This window comes from Mytilus californianus, unplaced genomic scaffold (assembly GCF_021869535.1).
Source record: "Mytilus californianus isolate M0D057914Y unplaced genomic scaffold, xbMytCali1.0.p SCAF_12, whole genome shotgun sequence".
NCBI classification, from domain to species: Eukaryota; Metazoa; Mollusca; class Bivalvia; order Mytilida; family Mytilidae; genus Mytilus; species Mytilus californianus.
In genome coordinates, this window is record NW_026262604.1 from 6,705,452 (window position 1) to 6,712,121 (window position 6,670).

Consider the following 6,670-nt stretch of genomic DNA (forward strand, 5'->3'; position numbering starts at 1 on the left):
TTTTCTCGCCTTGAAGAAGTTAACAAAAAATTGAAACGTAGGCGCGCTGTTTCTGGTGGCAGCAGCAACAATGTATAAGTTTGTGATTAGGTCAGTTTCAGGGGAACCATTAGTTGTAAGTCAATGAAATGTGGAATGGATTTGTATTAACATGGAAAAATCTAGTTTCCATGCAGATTATATGGCCCGCCCCTCAGTCATGGTCAATTGACTTTGAAATTTTGCTTAGTTTACTTTTAATTTTTCTCCTGATACAAGGGATTGATATTTGGCACAACTTTTTAAAATTTTAGGTTTATAATGCTACTCAACTTCGTATTTGAAATGCCCTTCCAACCTTTTTTAACATGAGCACCATGATGAGCCTTATGTAGACTAAACGTGCATCTGGCGTACCAATTATAATATAAATAAGAAGATGTGGTATGAGTGCCAATGAGACAACTCTCCATCCAAGTCACAATATATAAAAAGCTAACAATTATAGGTCAAAGTATGGCCTTAAACACGGAGCATTGGCTCACACAGAACAGCAAGCTATAAAGGGCCCCATAATGACAGGTGTAAAACAATTCAAACAGGAAAACCAACAGTCAATCTATATAAAACATGAGGAACAAGAAACATCTATGAACTACAACAAACGACAACCACTGAACAACAGGCTCCTGACTTAGGACAGGTGCATACAAATGCAGCGGGTTTAAACGTTTTAACCACAAGGGGGTACACATTAAAACAGTGAGAAGAGATATTACACAAAATAAGTAAACATTGAATTACAGAAATGCATTACAAATTGTGTCAATAGGTCAAATTAACATGAAAGTACGATTTGAGAGTACTCGCAATTACTAAAAGCCAAAAACAATTAAGAATAAAAAATCATGCATCAGAGACTAAAATCAATTAAAACACATCCCAGGGATTTAGTGTTTTAAATCCATGGTCAGTAAAAGAAGACATGACTTGTGCAATGCCAAAATAAAAGTATCGACAGGCAGTAGGATCGTTAGCATTTAACCTTATAATAAATATTTATCATGTTATATATAAATACAGCAATCTCTAAATAGAAAATTGACGTTGATGTGTATTTATATATATCAAAAACCATTCTAAAAGAATACAAATTTAGTTCTGTTTTAATTTGTTGATGACTAAATCGATGTTAGTGCCAATGTAAACAATATTCAAAGATCTTATTACAACATTAATAAGATAACCTTTACTAATAAGTTTGTTTAAGGGTTCGATGAGTTTACACGGATCACATAGTGATTTACGAATTTTAAGTACAAGCCTGGAATCTTTGATGAATTTTTACAATGTCTGGTGATCATAGATAACAAAAACAAATTCATTTCTATGTTTCTGAGATTTTCTATCTGACCTCAGGCTGATCTTTATCTGACGAGAGCATGGACATCAAATTGTCAGACACCTACTTCCAGCTTGTTAACAACATTAATTTGAGAAATGAAACTGATATTTATTGTCATTTTGGAAATTGGTGTTGTTGTTAGATTATTGAAAATCTGTTAAATTTCATTCGCATCTTTCCTAAAATCTTGGTAGCAATATGACAAATAACCAATGAGAATAACATAAACATATTGGGGAAACTGCTGACTGCTACCTGAAATAGAAAAACAATATCTATATCTTTACTTCATTTCAACAAGATTTTCTTCCTTAAATGAAGATTTAAATAATTCTATGAAAAATAGCAGTCGTTGTATTGATCTTTCTTTCTCCCAGGAGAAGTTGACCTTAACCGGTTTGTTTAAAACTTTTTAGGTAACAACCATTTAAATTTGAGTGGGGAGTGTATATGTTCCTGTTTTATTTTGACCTTTGTGTTCGTAACACGCAATCATCAAATTTGTTTTTCTAAGAACTTAATATTCATTAAATGTTAAAAACTCTCATCGAATTTTGTTTTCTTCAATTTTTTAAACACACCCCCTTCAGAATTTAATGGCCGTTCCCTTATGCTCTGAAAAGTTTTGTACATTTTGCTTTCCAAACGTTTGATCTCGAGTGAACCTGATGAAGGTTATGCCAGAAACACGTGTTGTGTGCAAGGAAATGATTTTATAGCACACGTATCTGTAAATGCCCAACAAACAACGTTCATCGCAGTACGTTATTTTAAGCCTCTTGTTCGTATATCTATGTTCCATATCTTTCGGGTCAAATCTGCATTTAAGTCATTCTGAAAAAAGTACTTCAAATTAGGATCCATATACTCAGTATAATCTAAACGCCCTCATTCCTTTAGTTTAATTTACCTACGTTTTTTATTCAACTCGCTAAAGTTTTTATTTACTACATCAGCCATTTTGGTTGATTTACAGCATTTTTAAACACAATCCAATTGTAAAAAGAATTTACTACTGTCAATAATATCAATTATTAGTTTTTTGTCTCGCCTTTTGTGTTTCGTATTTCATGTATTTATGAGTTCTTAATGCGAGTATGCGAGACTTAGGTATTGCTATCTGGCGGCAGCGACGTAAACTATTTGTTTGAAGCTATATATTTTAGAAGGTAGAAGACCTGGATGCTTCATATCTTGTATGCAGATACCTTATGTTACGAAGTTTCTGTCTGTAATATGTCCAATGTCTTTGACTTCATTTTCATGTTTCAGCGACTACATGAAAAAAAATCTTGAGTTTTTTTGTCATGTGAATTTCTCACTTATTATGAGTAATAGGATAACCATATTTGGCATATGGGTTCATTGCAATGTCTACATGTCCGTCAGACAGGGTTCACCTGACCTCGACCTCATGTCATGGATCAGTGATCAAGGATAAAGTTACGTGGTTAGGTCCGCTTCTCAAATACTATAAGCAGTTGGTCAGCTATATGTGGTGTATGGAATGACTGTAATGGGTATATGTCTGTCTGGCAGGTTTTATCTGACCTTGACCTCATTTTCATGGTGAATTGGTCAATGTTAAGTTTTTGAGGTTTGGTCTGTTTTTAAAGTACTATAAGCAATAGGTCAACTATATTTGGTGTATGGAATGGTTGTAAGGTGTATATGTCTGTCTGGCAGGTACCATCTGACCTTGACCTCTTTTTCATGGTTCATTGGTCAATGTTAAGTTTTTGTTTTTTGGTCTGTTTTTCAAGTACTTTTAGCAAAAGGTCAACTATATTTGGTGTTTGGAATTGTTTTAAGGTGTATATGTCTGTCTGGCAGGTATCATCTGACCTTGACCTCATTTTCATGGTTCATTGGTCAATGTTCAGTTTTTTTTGGTTTTGGTCATTTTTTCAATTATCATAAGCAATAGGTCAACTATATATGGTATATAGAAAAAATGTAAGGTGTATATGTCTGCCTGACAGCATTTATCTGACCTGAATTTCTGTGATGTTTTTAATTAAAGCTTTATCTTTAAGACTTTCAACATAAAATCAATGGTCAGTAAAGCAGGCGAGACATTTCAGCGTGTGCACTCTTGTTTTAATTTTCGGTCAACTATTTTCATAACGCATATGATTTTATTTGTGTTTCGTATTTCATGTATTTATGAGTTCTTAATAAGGATTGATAAAATTGTTTTTGCATATACCGATCTACTTCGCCAATTACCTTAAATCTTCCCCTTAATCTAGCTGTGAATTCTGGTCAACTAATATAGAATTTGATATGCTTCAAATAGTTTATATTTCTTCCTGTTTCCGATGTCTCTTCTAATGCTCGCGTGTGTTATTAAACTTTCCGCGTACATGGAATTGTTTTATATGACAGTGAAAGACCTTAGTAGAACTGGTAAAAACTCAATTAATTAAAAACCTCACCTGACGTTAAAACTGATTGTTTTGTCATTGATGAGGAAGTAGTATCCATCAGTTCTGAAGTTAAAAAATGTAAACAGTCACTACATGTTGTCTGATATAAATATTCTTGCATGTGCATTTTCGCGTATTATGGAAACCTCAAGTGCAAATTTTTTGAATGGTTTCTGTAATGAACTACTGACTATACGGTATAGATTTTCTCATAGTTTAAGGCCATACAGTGACCTATAGTTAGTAATAACCACATCATTTGGACTTTGATGGACAGTTGTATCATGGGCAATCATACCGCATCACCTTATTTTTATCTGATGTCTAACTTTTCTATTGGGTCTTATGCATTTGTTCTTGATCATAATGTCACATGGATTTTTTTATTTGCAGATCTCACACTATCGCTCGCGTTGAACCCTTTTTTCTGAATTTTACATGTTCCGACAAGGCTTCGAAATGTTCTTAAAAGTGTGTCCTAGTCTTTCTGACTTGTAAATTGAATCATATTTGTGTAACATTCATCGTTATACAACAAATACATACATAGGGGGTTATAAAGAGGGAAAGGAAATACCAAGTGGGAATAAAAAAAAACCATGTCACGTCGAAGATAAACAGAAAACATCATGGTTAAAAGAATAAAAGACAACTGACAAGGAATACACCATAACCCCTACACAAACAATTTAAGAGAAAACAAGAAAAACGTACCACTGCTACTAATCTTAAGGAATAACTTAATCTCGTCGTTGTTGTTTCGAGCTGTCAGAGAAATATCAGCCTCTTTTTCATGAATGATGTAAGTTTTCATAACTTCCTGCTGGTCACAAATTTCATCATTGTTGGAAATTTCCAGTGTTAAGCCATCACATCTGTTAGTCACGTGGTTACATTGGCCAGTCACATGATCACATCTACTCAAATTTGATTGAGGAAATTGAACGTCAATAACATGTAAAAGAAAACTGAAATGTGAGGTCACGTGCCATTTGCAGAAAGCATCACGTGGTCGCCATTTCCCATAGAATGGCGTGATGATAAAAGAGGATGTGTTAGACAGATTTATATTTTCACCACAACCTGAAGAAAAAAAAATATAATTAAAACACCTATGACTTGTATAACTGCTGTTTTTGTACTTTTTTGTAGAGACAGATCAGATTAGTAGATCACTGTCTTTGGTATTCGAAGACCAATTATCTAATTCCCGGTATGTCATTGACGAAATGAGCACGCCTGTTTTGAGATAAAGCAGATGGTTAATCAAAATTGAGAGTAATATACATACATATAACATTCAAAATGGTTCTTGTTTATATGTACTGAATTTGTCAAATTTTTGTTGATTTTATCAGAGTATTAAAAATTTCAAGGCTCTATAATACATGCAACTATAAAGATAGACCAGCCGTTTACCAGAATATGCAAACATGTGACCTGTTTCCGAACTGGTACCACCATCTCCATTGCAGCTCATCCAAACTTCAAACCTGGTACCTGGATATTTTGTTGTATCAATTACATAAGAGAACTGCTGTTTTGATAACAGTATTTTGACTGGTTTCGATGTGTATTCATTCTCATAAAACAAACTGTAGCTTTGTATGAAATCTGTTTTGTATAAAGGTTGTTCCCAGGTGACCATCATACCGTAAGTGGCTGGTTTTATGGATATATTTCGTGGTTTGTCTGGGGGTGTTCCTTAAATTAAAATTGAAAGCATTATGGACTAACGTAGGAGAGGATTCGTCTTTTTTTTTTTAACTATCTGGTTTAAAAAATTTTGATTTAAATATGAGCTATATACACCTTGTAGAACATGAATTGTGAGAAAATATTTGGCAAAGCTTGTTTTGCTCAGTCCCCACTTCTCTGTTTAGTACGTGTTGTTTGTCTGTGCGCCTTTTTGGCCATGGTATTGATTGTCTGGTTTTCTACTAGATATGATTGCCTTCTTCGTATCGTCTTATATTTTGAGAATTCTCAAAACAGCCAATTTATATGAAAAAATCTTTCTCTAAAAAATTACCGCAAACGCTACTGATGTGCGTAAAGAAAAGAATATGAATTAACCAATATCATGATTGATGACGAAAATCGACTATAAGATGGCTGAGACGGTAAAGTAATGTTCATAAATCATTCTTATCGTGGGATAGGGTTCTTAAAAGTGCAATTTGTTTCTCATTTGATCTTTTATCAGATTATGAATGCCATATCTCTTCTGTTTGTTTTTTTCATGATTTTTTATGATTTTATGAGTTAAAATAATATTACTATTACCTACAGCAGACACACTTAGTATAAATCCAATTCCACCAATATCGCCATCACTAACAAACATTATTTTGACAGTATTACTTCGCTGAACTATTTCTTTATTATATAAACTTCCGCAAAATGTAGAATTTCCCACCTGGAGATAATCTTTTTTACATCCATCAGAATGTTCTAAACTCAGGGTATCTATGTTAATCTTAAACCAAAGAGAGGCGCCCGTGTTGAAAGACCATGTGCATTGGACATTCGGAAGATATGAAGCCTGGCTATGTCCAGGGAATATAATAATCTTCGACTGTCTTGGTAAGATGAATTTAGACACACCACAAGCTGAAACAATCACAAAAAATATATCAAATCTGCACAAGAATGAAAATTACACTTTATAAATTTGCGCTTTTCCGAATTTACTTAGATCATGAACGATCAAACCAGCAAATAGAAAGTCATGATTAAACGGAATATAAATCAGAATAGCAAACTCAACTTAATACAGCGTTGCCTGATAGAGTTGGAACCTTAGTTTCCCTTTTTATCAACGAAGAATATACGAAAAGTGTGCTATAAGTTATGT